The sequence below is a fragment of the Pan troglodytes genome, chromosome 6 (assembly GCF_028858775.2).
Source record: "Pan troglodytes isolate AG18354 chromosome 6, NHGRI_mPanTro3-v2.0_pri, whole genome shotgun sequence".
Taxonomy (NCBI): Eukaryota; Metazoa; Chordata; class Mammalia; order Primates; family Hominidae; genus Pan; species Pan troglodytes.
Window position 1 is genome coordinate 103696030 of NC_072404.2, and position 16909 is coordinate 103712938.

The 16909-nt window shown below is 38.6% G+C and overlaps 1 long non-coding RNA gene across 1 annotated transcript in view; it reads right to left on the reverse strand.

Annotated features, from left to right (window-relative positions):
- Positions 1–16432, reverse strand: part of LOC104007326 (uncharacterized) — a 52575-nt gene extending 36143 nt beyond the window's left edge. The window contains exon 1 of the long non-coding RNA XR_010158904.1: positions 16375–16432. This is a non-coding gene — a long non-coding RNA (uncharacterized LOC104007326). The remainder of the gene's footprint in view (positions 1–16374) is intronic.
- Positions 16433–16909: the final 477 nt, after the last annotated feature.

Below are 16909 nucleotides of genomic sequence, written 5' to 3' on the forward strand. Positions count from 1 at the left end.
TCTTCTCTTTCTCTTTGTCCATCTCCATCTCTTACCTGCGCTTCTCTCTCTATGCTCCTTTTCTTCTATTTCTAGCTCCCTTCATCATCCATGGTCTCTATATCTCTATCTTCTCTTCATCTCTAGCTCACCAACTTTCACCTGTACTTCTCTTTATATGTTAGTGATCTTCTTTCTCACTATCGATAACTTCCTGCAAATGTTAGGAGAGAACCTAGGATGGGGGCTGGTTTGGCTATAAACAGCTTTAGATTACATGATCACAATTCAATAATCAAAACAAAAAAATCCTCTGTCTCCTAGCATCCAAGTACAAAATCTGAGCTGGGTTTAGACTAATGCTCTGAGATTGGTCCAGTGCTAGGACCAATAGCTATAGCCAGAGGTAGGAACCACTGTGGCTAATCAGTCATGTAGCATACTCCCAGCCATCTGGCCTGGACCAGTGGGGCCATGTGATAGGCAGCCCTACCAGAATTGGAATTGAGGAGGGAGGTTTTCCTCAAATGAAAAGGGTACTGTCACTAGAAGAGAGGGGAAGTAATGCTGTGTGAACAAACAATAAAATCCACCCACACCAGATTAACATTTTATTCTCAGACCCTACCATTAAATCTGTCATGTGATTATTGGTCAATAAATGCTTAGTGAATGAATGAACCTAGGAAATGCATTTTGAGGCCAATATATTCCCTGTATTAATATTTGGGGTATTGGAACTCATGAGTGAGGATGAAAAGAAACATAGCTATTTCTTATAGCAAGTAAAAGAGAACAACGTGTTTTCATGGCCAAAAAGCTAATCCTATGCTTAATAAAGATTGCAAATGCAATATACTTAAAATCGTGTCACAGAATGTCCACTGAAAGATCAATATATTTGATTGAAGATTGTGTAATGATTAATTATATAATTGATGATTATATAATGTCCTGCCTGGCTCCCTATTCCTAGTCTCAAATAAGCCTGACTAACAGATATGCCTGTCCTGTCAAATTCTCATCTTAGAGCTTAGGTCTATCTTTTAACTGAGGCCAATCCATATTCTAAGCAGGGGCCACTTATACATCTCATTGTATGGGTCCCTGTATTAGTTCATTTTCACACTGCTGATAAAGACATACCCATGACTGGGGAGAAAAAGAGGTTTAATTGGACTTACAGTTCCACATGGCTGGGGAGGACTCAGAATCACGGCAGGAGGCAAAAGGCACTTCTTACATGGTGTCAGCAAGAGAAAATGAGAAAGAAGCAAATGTGGAAACCCCTGATAAACCCATCAGATCTCGTGAGACTTATTCACTATCACAAGAATAAGATGTGAAACACTTGTCCCCATGATTCAATTACTTCCCCCTATGTCCCTCCCACAACATGTGGGAATGCTGGGAGCTACAATTCAAATTGAGATTTGGGTGGGGGCACAGCTAAACTGTATCATTCTGCCCCTGACCTCTCCAAATCTCATGTCCTTACATTTCAAAACCAATCGTGCCTTCCCAACAGTCCCCCAAAGTCTTAACTCATTTCAGCATTAAGCCAAAAGTGCACAGTCTAAAGTCTCATCTGAGACAAGGCAAGTCCCTTCTGACCATGAGCCTGTAAAATCAAAAGCAAGCTAGTTACTTCCGAGTTACAATGTGGTTATAGGCATCGGGTAAATACAGCCATTCCAAATGGGAGAAACTGGCCAAGGGAATACAGGGCCAATGGAAGTCCAGAATCCAGTTGGACAGTCAAATTTTAAAGCTCCAAAATGATCTCCTTTGACTCCAGGTCTCATATCCAGGTCACACTAATACAAGAGGTGGGTACCTATGGTCTTGGGTAGCTCCACCCCTGAGACTTTGCAAGGTACAGCCTCCCTCCTGGCTGCTTTTACAGGCTGGCACTGAGTGTCTGCAGCTTTTCCAGGCACAGAGTGTAAGCTGTCAGTAAGCATCTACTATTCCAGGGTCTGGAGGACAGTGGCCCTCTTCTCAAAGCTTCACTAGGCAGTGCCCCAGTAGGAGCTCTGTGTGGGGGCTCTGACCCCATATTTCCCTTCTGCACTGCCCTAGCAGAGATTCTCCATGAGGGCCCCACCCCTGCAGCAAACTTTTGCCTGGGCATCCAGGTGTTTCCATACATCTTCTGAAATCTAGGTGGAGGTTCCCAAACCTTAATTCTTGACTTCTGTGCATTCATAGGCTCAACACTACATGGAAGCTGCCAGGGCTTGGAGCTTCCACCCTCTGAAGCCACAGCCCAAGCTCTACGTTGGCCCCTTTCAGCCATGGCTGCAGCAGCTGAGACACAGGGCACCAAGTCCTGGGCTGCACACAGCATGGGGACCCTGGACCTGGCCCATGAAACCACTTTTTGCCCCTGGGAACCCAGGCCTATGATGGGAGGTGCTGCCTTGAAGGTCTCTTACATGGCCTGGAGACATTTTCCCCATGGTCTTGGGGATTAACATTAGGCTCCTTGCTACTTATGCAATCTTCTGCAGCTGGCTTGAATTTCTCCTCAAAAAACAGGATTTTCTTTTCTACTGCATCGTCAGGGTGCAAATTTTCTGAACTTTTATGCTTTGTTTCCCTTTTAAAATGGAATGCTTTTAACAGCACCCAAGTCACCTTTTGAATGCTTTGCTGCTTAGAAATTTCTTCTGCCAGATACCCTAAATCATCTCTCTCAAGTTCAAAGTTCCACAAATCCCCAGGGGAGGGGCAAAATGCTGCCAGTCTCTGTGCTAAAACATAACAAGAGTCACCTTTGCTCCAGTTCCCAACAAGTTCCTTATGTCTATCTGAGACCACCTCAGCCTGGATTTTATTGTCCATATTGCTAGCAGTATTTTAGGCAAAGCCACTCAAAAAATTTTTAGGAATTTTCAAAATTTCCCACATTTTCCTGTCTTCTTCTGATCCCTTCAAACTGTTCCAATCTCTACCTGTTACCTACTTCCAAATCTGCTTCCACATTTTCAGGTATCTTTTCAGCAACACCCCACTTCTGGTACCAATTTAATGTATTAGTTCATTTTTATGCTGCTGATAAAGACATACCTGAGACTGGGAAGAAAAAGAGATTTAATTGGACTTACAGTTCCACATGGCTTGGGAGGCCTCAGAATCGTGGTGGGAGGTGAAAGGCACTTCTTTTTTTTCTTTTTTCTTTTTTCTTTTTTTTTTTTTTTTTTTGAGATGGAGTGTTGCTCTTGTTGCCCAGGCTGGAGTGCAATGGCACAATCTCGGCTCACCACAACCTCCACCTCCCAGGTTCAAGTGCTTCTCCTGCCACAGCCTCCCGCATAGCTGGGATTACAGGCAAGCACCACCACACCCGGCTAATTTTATATTTTTAGTAGGGATGGGGTTTCTCCATGTTGGTCAGGCTGGTCTCGAACCCCTGACCTCAGGTGATCCTCCTGCCTTGGCTTCCCAAAGTGCTGGGATTACAGGTGTAAGCCACCGCGCTGGCCTGAAATGCACTTCTTACATGGCAGCAGCAAGCGAAAATGAGAAAGAAGCAAAAGTGGAAACCCCTGATAAACCCATCAGATCCGGTGAGACTTATTCACAATCAAGAGAATAACACAGAAAAGACCATCCCCCATGATTCAATTACCTCCCCCTGGGTCCCTCCCACAACATGTGGGAATTCTGGGAGCTACAATTCAAGTTGAGATTTGGGTGGGGGCACAGTCAAACCATATCATTCCCTATCTCAGAATTGAGGTATTGAGGTATTCTTGTGACCTGTCTTTTGTCTCATCTGAGCCCCTGTATACCTGCACTCTGACCCCAGTTGCTCTAGCTCTGGCTATGTTTTCTTTCATATTTGGATCTAAGTGGTAGCATCACTTTTTAGCTTCCTACAAATTCCTTTGGTCATTGGACTTTAGATAGGTTCATGTTTGTTGGACTTCCCTTCATTGTCTGTTCCATTCCTAGCTGGATCAAAATGGAAGATTCAGAAACCTGGACCAACTCACTTCACTGTACCCAGTTCAGTTGGATCCTTTCCCCTGAAGTGATTTTTTTTCAATGTTCACTGCTCACAGCTGAGTAACTCCTGGACACAAACCTTGTTTCAACGGATAGGTCTGTCTGGTCCTTTCCATCGTGGTCTATTTTTCTGTGTACTCACTCCAATTAGGATAAATGATAATTTTCCAGAAAATTTGTCAGGTACATTAATGCCTTCTGTTATGTAATCTAGCACTAGAAATTCACCACATAGAAAGAATAAAATATTCAGCACCATTTCATCATGCCTATTGGTTTCCCCATAGTGCCATTTTATCCTAAAGCACCCTTATAAAAACTTATGGTCATGTGAAACACTTCCTTGTCCCAGCAAAGAAAAAGCCTAAATGACTTACTGTATAGTGTTTTATCAAACTTACTACATAGTGTTTTATCAAGCTAATTTCTTTAGTCTCCTGAAGATACAGCACTAGCTTTAAATTATAGCCTTAATATAATTCTGACAATATGCTCATTAAATGTCTGGCTTATTGTTTGTGGTTATACCATTAAACATAGCATCCCTAGTTGTATCTTCCTAAAATCAAAGAAGCTAAATAGTTCCAAAACGTGAATGTTGACCAAGTCCTCTATTCTCTGGGCATACACATGTGTCAGAAAAAGCAAAAAGTAGCCACTAAACTAATCACTGGGCATAGAAGACTGCTTATCCCTTATGTGTCAAAATAACAATCATTTCAGTCACATATCAATTTGAATTTCCAAGACAAGTAATAAGACACCTCACTTTTCTTATTGTTTTTCAAGACAAACATCTGAGAACTAGCAGGAAAACTGTGTCTCATACATTCATTTGATTTTATATTTTCTATCATGCCAATCAGCATTCATCCATGAAGCAAACACCAGATGCCTAATACATATAAGGACAATGCTAAACACCAGTTTTCATATTCAAATAGCAGATCTTGAACCCTAAAACCCAATATTCTATTTCACCAGTAAAAAAGAAATGCCAAGAGAAATTTTCTCACCTCAGAGTTTGGTGATAGAGCTACGCTTACCTTTCCTATAGCTATTCTGAGGAACGTAACACACATCAGTGTCATCATGACTCAGATTCACACGGTAAATCTCACATATGAAAATTCGAAGACATACAAATTCAAACAATAATCCATCAAAAATTAAGCACAAGGGAGCCAAATAAAAGTTCAGATCAATTTGTCTGCATTCTCATTTGTTATTCCTAATTCCTTAATAAGGCATTTTTTATTTGATTATGGAAACCTTAATTAATTGTATAGAAAATGCTCAGAGATGATTGAGGAATAAATATAATAGAGGAATAAACTTCATTTTGCCTCCTTGGAACTATTAAAATAAAAAGCAGCCATTTAGGATATTATCCTCTGATACAACCAAGAAGAGGTCCCCAAGAGGTAGGTTTAGGGCATTCTCAGGGATTTCTTTCTGTGATTTACTGGGCGGGGGTGGGTATCACACAGGACCTGACTTCTTTGGTTTTCTCTCTTTGGTCCAATTGCTATACATCTGTTAAATTTGGGGTTTTGTTCAGGCAAAAGTTTTAGCAGGGAAAGGCTGAAGGAAAGGACTAAAATAAGGACTGAGATGACGAATGTAAGTTTTTCTTTTGCAATGACCACAAATAATAAAGAGGATATTTTAAAGGTTAATAATTAAAGGCAACTCCACCCCCTTCCCCTTTGGCAGACGAGGAAAATAGGCAGTGAGATGGTGTAGCCTGCAATACTGTGGTTCCGAAGGAATGAGTGCTAACGTGGCCTCCTCCCTCTTGGAACCAAACCTATATCATTTGGAAAACCTTTATTCATTATGCAGAAGCTAAGAGACACACAATATTCCAGCTGGTTTCAGAAACTAATGTTAACAGCCACGTCACCTTTTCTTGCTCCCTTCCTCTTTTTCTCTTTATTTTTCTCTTTCTTCTCTTGCTTATTCCTTTCTTTCCCCTTCTTTCCTTTCAAGTAAGTGAATTTCCAGTTTCCGCTGTTATTCTTAGTTCCCATAGCTTGTTCTTGGAGATATCTTTTTTTTTTTTTTTTAAATGAGAGCAACCAAACCTTATTGAAGACATTCAAGAATTGGGCTTTTTCCTCCCAATCAACTTGCTTTGGTGCAGTTAAGATGAAAGTAAATAAATCCTCTTAGTTGGGCTGTTGCTACTATTCTAGAAAGTCTGCCCTTTGCAGTAACAACCAGGAGACATGGGGGTGGAGAGGCAGCATCCAGCTCCCGGGAAACATGAACTGCCAAGAACAAGACAGCTTTCTATAGCCAACTGAGATCAAATTCCTCAAGCTTCTGGATGGAACCCCATCCCGGATTGGAGGAAGAGGTCAAGAATATGGCCTGGAATGATTGGCCAGAAATAAGAAGGAACTCTATCATTTCAAGATTATGTGTTTGTGTGTATTGAAGAGAAATAACTTTTATAAGGGTAAAGAAATTTAAAGAGAAATAAAGTTAAATTCTAGCTAAAGGAAAAAGCATACAAAATCCCAGGATTTATAACTGAAAGTGTTTATCAGACTCTACAACTACTCATGAGCTTTTAGTCTTCTTAAAAACCTCCCTAGTAATAAAGAGAAAAACATTTATGAGTGTCGAGTTTCTCTAGCACAGCTGATGCTGGTCTGCCTGTCTGGAAACACCAAGAGTGGTGACATATGATTTCAATTAGTTTCACAGTTCCACAAAAATACGCTCTCTACAAAATGGAAAAAGAACTAGAATAAGTACCAATGTCACTAAAGATCCTTTGGTTTATCCTTGGGCATTTTAGTGCATTGTTCCTGATAGACTCCCTGTAACAAGATAATCACATCCCCAAAGTCTCAACAAGGCCTCACTTGGAACAATACTGACTGACGAACGAATGAATGAATGAACGAAGGAATAACATTAGTCACATGACCCAATAGGAAATCAGATGTTGAATGGTTGTATTCTGGAGAATCTGTGCTTTCATTTTCTAGGTTCCCAGGCTTTGCCCTGTGGAGACTGTTCATCTCAATCTTATTTGCTTTGTATTCTCAAAGGAATTTGGTGTAAATTTGTCAGATAACACCTCAAAAACATTTGAAAACAACAGAAACATACATTTCAAAGCACCATGACTCCAAATAACAAAATTAAATCAGAAGTTACTTTTATGCCTCTCGGCTGCCACTTCCATGAAGAATAAAACCAGAAAATGTCCTTTTTATACAATCTTTCTGGTTAATTATATAATCACACCCTAGAATCCATAAGTAGTTATATACCTAGAAGTTACTGCTTACAAAATATTATTTGCTTCAATTCTATATAGAAATAGTCTTTAAGTACTGATTTAAAATTATAGTTTAATAATTATGTTTAAGTAGAGTTCATAAAGAAAAAATGATTTGTTAACTTGATAATTTAAGTTGGCTGTTATTCACCAGTATTCTTTGTGAAGGAAAACAGAAAACTGATCTTTGTCAGAATTAAAAGTATTAAGCACATTAGACTGGAAAAGGGCCTTCCCTCCAAAAACCTTTTGAGTATTTACATTAAAATATTCAGATATCTATGATTTTCTGATCATTATAGTCACACATAATAAAACTCTCAATTCTAACAGGAAGCTTTCAAACATGTGGGAATGAAGCAGCTGCTGAGTGTATTCATTCTACTTTGTCTTTTTCATAACCATCTAACACTGAAAATAAATGCACAGGTATATTTCTTAGAGTGGCACTCATTCTAAACTCTGAGGTCTCTGTGGTATGAAAGCATATGAACAGAACTATAATAAGAAATATCTACAATCATACTCAATGGGAATGGTGCCATGCTACCCAAAGCCAAGGGAGTTTGTCTCTAGTCATCACCTTGCATATGAATATTTTATAAGACTAATTGAAGAGTCAGTCATGACTATGAGGGAAAATGTCTGATTTTCCTCCTCTAAAGGAAGAATTCTAAATCTAGAAAGGAACTTGGAGATCATCTACCACAGTATCCTCATGGATGAGGAAACCAAGGCCCAGAGAATTCTATTTCTTTTTTTAAGGCTTCCAACTATTCAGTTAGTCGAAGTGACCTGGGACTAGCAAAAACAAACACACTTTTAAATTAGACTTATTTCAGAAATGCAATATTTGCCTTAGTAAACATCTCATGCTGTATTTAATACTTCGTACAGGAGCTGAGTTTGGGGAAAATGGGACCTGTATCTCCTTCACTGATAATAGACTTTCAAGATCAAATCTAACTACTCAGTTTGGCAGGTTCAAATTGGTCTCATAGAATTTTTTAAATATTAGAGCCCAAAGGGCTTTATGGAAAATTTTGTTTATATCCCTAAATTTATAATGAGGAAGCTGAAACCTAGAGAGAATAAACAAACTACCCAAAACACGAATAGGACTCATGAATGTGAACATAAGATATGCTGTTTCCACTCTAGAGGCACAGATGGTAATTTTTCAAAAGGGCATCAGGGAAGCCCTCATTAAGATGATGACATTTGAAGGAAGACTTGAAGGAGAAAAGACAGTGAACCATGTGGGTATTGAGGAAAGAGTTTTCCAGGCAGAGTCATTTTCCAGGAACAGAAAGGAGGCCAGTATGGCTACAGCTGCATGAACCAAGTAGAGAGTAGTTGGAGACAAAGTCAGAGAGGTAATGGAAGGCCAGATCATGTAGAGCCTTGGTAGCCATTGTAAGGATCGTGGCATTTACTCTGACTGAAATGGAGAGCTACTTGAGGTTTTGGATCAGAGGAGTGGTATAATATACCTTTATTTTTAAAGGAACAGTCTGGTTGCTATGCTCAGAATAGACTGCAGTAGGGCAAATTTTGAAGCAGAGAGTGCTCGGAGGCTCTTGTAGTAAACCCAGGCAAGGAATAATGAGGGCTCGGACTCGAACAGTAGAATGAAGTGGTAAAAAGTGGTCAGATTCTGTGTGCATTCTGAAACTCCATGGATTCAGGCTAAGGAAAGGGAAGAGTCAAGAGTAACTTCCAGGGTTTTGACCTGGGCAACTGGAAGGGTGATGTTTTCATTAACTGAGGTAATCAAGGCTATGAGGGGGATAAGAATGGATCTAGAACTAGAAATACCATTTGGGGATAAGAATGGATCTAGAACTAGAAATACCATTTGACCCAGCAATCCCACTACTTGGTATATACCCAAAGGATTATAAATCATGCTACTATAAAGACACATGCACACATATGTTTATTGTGGCACTATTCACAATAGCAAAGACTTGGAACCAATCCAAATGTCCACCAATGATAGACTGGATTAAGAAAAGGTGGCACGTATACACCATGGAATACTATGAAGCCATAAAAAAGGATGAGTTCATGTCCTTTGTAGCGACATGGATGAAGCTAGAAGCCATAATTCTAAGCAAACTGTCGCAAGGACAGAAAACCAAACACTGCATGTTCTCACTTACAGGTGGAAATTGAACAATGAGAACACTTGGACACAGGGCGGGCAAGATCACACACTGGGGCCTGTCGTGGGGTGTGGGGAGGGGGAGGGATAGCATTAGGAGAAATACCTAATGTAAATGACGAGTTAATAGATGCAGCAAACCAACATGGCACATGTATACATATGTAACAAACCTGCACGTTGTGCACATGTACCTTAGAACTTAAAGTATAATTAAAAACGATAATAAATAAATAAGTAAAAAGAAAATGTGGCACATATACACCATGGAATACCATGCATCCATAAAAAAGTATGAATTCATGTCCTTTGCAGGGACATGGATGAAGCTGGAAACCATCATTCTCAGCAAACTAACACAGGAACGGAAAACAAAACACTGCATATTCTCGCTCATAAGTGAGAGTTGAACAATGAGAACACATGGACTAAGGAAGGGGAACATCACCCACTAGGGCCTGTCAGGGGGTGGGGGCTAAGGGAGGGATAGCATTAGGAGAAATACCCAATGTAGATGACGGGTTGATGAGTGCAGCAAACCACCATGGCATGTGTATACCTATGTAACAAACCTGCGTGTTCTGCACATGTATCCCAGAACTTAAAGTATAATAATAATAATAATAAAGAACGAGATCATGTCCTTTGCAGGGACATAGATGAAAAAAAAAAAAAAAAAAGAATGGAGGTGAGGAAGGCCAGGCACTCGGTTTAGGATGTCTGAAGTTTGAGCTGTCTATTACTGTACTACGCTTTTCTTGCATTGCCATAAAGAAATACCTGAGGCTGGGTAATTTATGAAGAAAAGAGGTTTGATTTGATCACAGTTCCGCAGGCTGTACAGGAAGCATGGCACCAGGCACCTGCTCAGCTTCTGATGAGGACTTAGGAAGCTTACAATCATGGCGAAAGGTAAAGGGAGAGCTGGCACATCAGATGGCAAAATCAGGAGCAAGGTTGGGGGGAGGTGCCGCATACTTTTAAACCACCAGATCTCTCGAGAACTCACTCACTATCACAAGAATGGCACCAAGCAGATGGTGCTAAACCATTCATGAGAAATCCACCCTCATGATCCAACCACCTCCCACCAGGCCCCTCCTACAATACTGGAGATTACAATTCCACATGAGATCTGGGCAGGGACAAATATACAAACTTTATCAATTACTATACATAAAGTAGATAAGTCAAGTGTGCAAGTCTGGAGTACAGAAGAAAGTCTAGGCCAGACATGCAAATTTGGGAATTGTCCATATACATTTGGCACAAGTGGTATTTGAATCCCTTTTCTTAAGCTAAAGCAATACAAAAGCAACATGCAAGACATGAATTATATTTAACTGTACTTCAATGTCCACTTAAGAAAATAGTTAACAAAAATATCATGAAATAATAAATCAAACCTTATTAAATTTTAGGTTCACTTTGTGGTGGGTTTCTTTGGGATTGTAAATGTTAGTAAATATTTTTTTTCTGGATGAAAATAACAATCAGTCTACAAGATATCATAGAGTTCCCTCCTTATTCTTTAAACAATTTCTTTGTGAATATACATTAGATTGGCTTTTACTATTATAGTCCTTGTATCAAAGATGACCCCATTCTGAATTCTTACATGAAATGATGTTTTAATTTGACAACTAATTACAGTTTTCTTCACATCTCATGATCTGAGAAAATCAAGAGACCCAGTCTGGTATATGCAGAGAGACATGAGACCCTGACTGCCTTACCAACAGTTGACAAGGTTTGATTTACTATAAGTAACATCTTGCCTTTTTCCCAAGGCAGCTATTCAGAAAATACACAAAAGATGTATTTTGTAAGTATATAATACCCACTAACAAACAATTTAAAAGTCAATCAAATTAATCATCAAATTTTCCCTATTAAGTACTTTGGGTTATATCTCTATGGTAAAGTCGCTAATGAAAGTCACATACGCTGCTGTTTCATTTCCCTTGAGAGAGTACATATCAAATTTAATTAGCCCCCTTTAAGTATATTTAAATCTCTTACATCTAGAATATTTTAAATAAAAGTTCCCACTTAGGTTTACGAATTCTCCACTTAAAAAAAAAAGAAAAGAAAAAGAAGTGGGTCCAATTAATATATATTCCTGGAAGGAACATCCCTGTGATGATTTTATTTTAAACTGAGAAAATAATGAATAAGTAGGATGGTGTTGAAGAAGATACTTAGCATGCAAAGAATCTTTGGGAAAGAACTGAAGTAAGTTAGTTCCACCGCTAGACATCTAAGAGTAAATTACTGTGCTAAAACAGGATTGACTGACTTGGCTTTCTCTGCAAATTCCTTCCTCCCCAACAAAACGTACTTAGGATATAGTTAAAGAGATGAGAGATTGTAAAACAATACTAAAGGCAACACAAGTGGAGGCAGCTGTTGGCTTTATTTTGTTTTGGCAGCGTAGAAAGGTAACTAAAAACAGAAAGACATACCGAAGTGGGAAACAAACAAAATTTACAAAGGCATAAGCCATTCAAATGAACGAAAACACACACTAACAATCAAAACACTTTATGCAGAGACTACGATCAGTGAATAAACAATCTGTACATGACATGTGTTCCCCTTTTCTATTTTTACTGTAAAAGACTCAACTGTCATGTCATTCAGTCAAAAAATATTTCTAAGCTCCTCCTCTAACCCTGCATGATGCTAGGCATTGAGAATACAATGGGGAACAAGCTCACGAAGTTTTCAGTTGAATAGGAAAGATGCATAATAAAGCAGGCAAGTGAGGTAGGATGAGTGCTTGTAAAAGGAAACCTCAGACATCTCTGCTTTCTGTCACTCTTACTACCACCACCTGTCACAACTGGTTCTTTTGCTAGTGTCTGCCATTCTCCCTCTGCTCTGCAATTGCCGCTTGATCATCTAAGGGAGTTCAGAATCCTACTGCGCAAGAAGGAAAAGGTAAATTTTTTATTTCGTGGCTTGTCATTGCCATGAGTTGCTCATACAAATCCTTAATTAAATTCATTCCATGTGTACCTATCTCTTCCTATGTACAAGCCAAGGAAAGCCCAGAAATAACCAGCCATGTTCTTCGCTCCTATAAAGCTGACCCTCCTAAGAAGAGACAGATATGAACATGAGCCATTCTCACACATATCCATATGATAAAGCATCCAAAGTCATGTATAAATAGCATTGTTTTGAGAGGCCAAGGCTAAGGAGGGAAACAGTCAATACAAATCAAAAGAATTAAATCAAATACAAATCAAATGAATTAATTATATCTGAGATGGAACATAAACAATGCTTAGAATTTCATCAGGCAGAAAAACAAATAAAGGAGAATCCAATCTATGGAGAAAAAGATAGCCAAACTCACAAATATAGAAAAGTAGAGTGAGATGAAGAGACAACAAATGGCCGAGAAGAACTGGAGCACGGAAGGAACACTTCACTTTGTCCGAGCTGTGTTTGTGTTCACTTGTGTGTCAGCGAGTGCTTTTGGTGCATTTCTTGCATACAGACACCCCATTCCTTACCCAAAAGTATTTAAGTTGCAAAGTGCCAGCCATGGACTTAGAAAATCTAAGATCCAATCCCAGTGACTGTGTGATCATGAGTAAGTCATGTTATCTTTCTGATTTCCTCTTCTTTCTGTAAAGACAATCATATCTTACAGAAGAGTCCGAATGTGTAATAATATAATGCCTTTGGAAATATACCATACAGTAAAGGTTGTGGAAATGCTTACAATCTTCCCTGGGACTTAATAGGTGCTCATGAAAGGTTTTGTTGTTTCATAAGTCAGTACAACTACAGCCACAAATCTTTATTTAATTTCAAGTTACCAGTTTCACTTGACAGTATCACCAGAGATCACTCTGTCACAGCAAAATAGAACCCACCATTATTCTTCTAAACAGATTTAGTCTTCACAAAGTAATGACACAGATATCAACATGATCTGTAATGCTTAACCATATTTTAATTTTTGGTTTGAGATTTCTGCTAAGGAAAGATGCTGTATCGCTTTTATTAAAAAAATCACAGCATCTAACATGGCTGTTATCGCTTTCTACAGGAATATTACAGTTTATGAAAGTTCAGGCTAGCACTATAAATTCCTAAAATTAAGGAGGATAAAAAGAAAGTGCAGAGAGGATAAAGGAATAGTTAAGAGGTGATGTGATTTCATTTCCTCTCCATGTCTGGAGGACATCTGGAAAATGCACAAGAAGTTCAAGAATTGAGATAAGAGATTTACTGTTTTAAATTCATATATAAACATAAAATATAGGTTTAATAAAGACTCTATTACTTAAATCTCCAATTAAAAAGTTTGGGGTTCTATTTTTGCCTGGAGTGCCATTTTAGTATATACAACATCAGAAATAAACAACCGCTTTAAGTGTTACACAATAGAATGTTTTTGTAAACTTCTGTTATTGTGAAGTGTAAACCAATCTTTTTTGAAACTCAAATTCAAATTGCATTTCAATTTCATGTAATTCTAGTGCTCCCTTCCTTCTACAGTGGCAAGCATACATTATTAAAATGTATTTAATTTTTTAAATTGAGTATTCCATTGGAAAGAAAGGCCTAAATCTTGAAATACATGGTATTTAGTGTGTATAGTGCTATCAAAAAAACTGAACTAATACTACTTGGTATGAGCAAATAAAAGAATCACCTTCAAAACTGACTGAGCTCCTCAAGTATGATGTAAGGACAATCTTTGTCACTGGACTTGTGGTGAAATCTGATATGATGTATGAGAAATCCAGGTGGAGTCCATGGTGTTTGCACATTAGGCAGAAGGCAGTAAGATGTCACGGAAAGAGCAGTGGTTTGGAAGATGGCGAATCCCTGCCCTCTTCTCAGTTCATGTGAACTTGAGTAAGTCATTGAACTTTTCAGGACCTTGTTTTCCTCATTGACAAAATGAAAAGCTGGCCCTGGACAGGGTTCTAAAACACATATGCACAAAGAAAAAAAAATCATTCTAATCATCATTTACTTTCCAGTTACAAATAGGAGGAGCTCCACAGCAAATTCCCACAGAAAGTTCCCGAAACAAAATTAGAAAAAAATCACATCATTAGAATTACAAATCCTCTTTCCCTCAACTTTTCTCTCCTTTGCACCCCGTAATTTGTATGGGGGTGGCATAGAGGGAGGATAGAATGGAGGTGAATTGTTGGAATGAGGCTCTGAGAGGATCCTGAAATATTTTAGAAAGGAGTAAAGCTATTTGGTTTGGTTCCTGTTTGGTTCCAAGTATGTCTCCAATAGTCAGCCTTTAATGTCTCACTCTGTAGCAGCTGTGTCAGATAGGAGCATGCCTCTCTCTTAGATTGAATATAGTTCTTAAATTATCTCCATGGTGAGTTTTTCCTGCCTTCATAATTGTCTGAACACTTAGTATATACTGATGTTATTGTAGGATATTTTTAAAGTATAAATGTTTCTTCTTAGATAGATTGTAAATCACATTTTGAGAAATACAACACATTATATACTCTTTGTTTTTGCATTTGGGACCCATCTAAAACCTTAGTTCATAGAGCAAAGCTTTTCTTGCATGTCTTTAATAAATATTTGCTTATTAATTAATAAATTAGTATTGTAGGAGGTTGTATAATAGCTCCCAGTGGGAGTGATTTCCCACCTACTGATACTCATGCCCTTGTGTTATCCCCTCTCCTCAACTGTGGGCTGGATTTAGTGACAGGAGTCTAATGAACAGTATACAGGAAAAGTGATGGGATATCACTCCCAAGATTAGGTTACAAAAAATGTGACTTCCATCTTCTTTGACAACAGTCCCTCTTTCTCAGAGCCCTTAATCTAGGGGAAGCAAATGATTATGTTGTGAGTACCCCTACGGAGAAGCCCACATGCAAGAAATGGATGTCACCAGCCAACAGCTATCATGAGTGTGCCAACAACCACATGAGTAACTCTGGAAATGGATCCTCCCCAGGTAAAGCCTTGAAGTGACTAGAGCCCTAGGCAACACTTTGATTGCTATACTGTGAGAGACTCTGAACCAGAGGAACCAGAGAAGCCACCTTCAGATTTATGACTCACAGAAACTGAGATTAGAAATGTTTATTGTTTTAAATCTCCAAATTTTGGGACAAGTTTTTACACAGCAATAGATAACTGCAAAGCAATGAGAATCTCCAAAGAAAACATTTAGGAATGTAGCATCCAAGGATGTATAAGCTTCTTGTATTGATTTGCCTTGAAGGAATATTGAGGAAAAAATCTCTTTCCCTAATCTTCCTTACCACTGCCTCCTACATACATATAAACCTTCAATTAAAATGGGCCACCAAACTGTTCCTGCACTTGTCAGAATTTTTTGTTGGTTTATAACCATATTCATGCTGTTAAAACATCAATGTTTGCATCAGTTTAAGAATCTTTTGCAAAGCAAACAAACCAACAGGGTAAAGATACAAGCCACCTCATGGGAGAAAATATTTGCAAATTATATATTTGAAAATGGGTTAATATCCAGAATATATAATGAACTTAAATAACTCAACAGCAAAAAAATTAAAATGGACAAAAGACTTTATTAGATATTTCTCAAAAGAAGACATACAAATTACCAACAGGTACCTGAAAAAAGTATCAACATCATTAACCATCAGGAAAATGCAAATCCAAACCAAATGAGTTATTACCTCACTCAAATTAGAATGGCTATTATCAAAAAGAAGAAAGAAAACAAGTGTTGATGAAGATGTGGAGAAAAGGGAAGCCTTACACACTGCTAGTGGGAATGTAAATTAGTACAGTTATTATGGAAAACAGTCTGAAGTTTCCTCAGATAACCAGAACTATAGCTAGCTTATGATCCAACAATCCCACTACTGGGTATATATCTAAAGGCAATGAAATCAGTACACCAAAGAGATACCTGCATTCTGATGTTTACTGCAGCACCATCCACAATAGCCAAGACTTGGAATCAACCTAAATGCCCGACAACGGATAAAGAAAGAAAACGTGGTATATCTACACAATGGGATACTATTCATCCATAAAAAAAGAATAAAATCATGTTATTTGAAACAAAATGGACAAACCTGAAGGAGATATATTACGTAAACTAGGCCAGGCACAGCAAAACAAATACCACGTGATCTCACTCATATGTGGAATCTAAAAAAGAGTTGATCTCATAGAAGTAGACAGTAGAACAGTGATTACCAGAGTCTAGGGAGGAGATGGAGAAGGGAGGATTGGGAGAGGTTGGTCAATGGATACAAAGTTATGATTAGATAGGAAGAATAAGTTCTGTTCTGTTGCACAGTACGGTGATGACAGTTAACAGTAGGGTGTTGTGTATTACAAAGTGGCTGGAGCAGGGGAGGTGCTGGGTGTTCTCATCATGCAGAGATGGTAGATGCATGAAGTGATGGATATGCTAACTACCTGATTTGAACCCTACA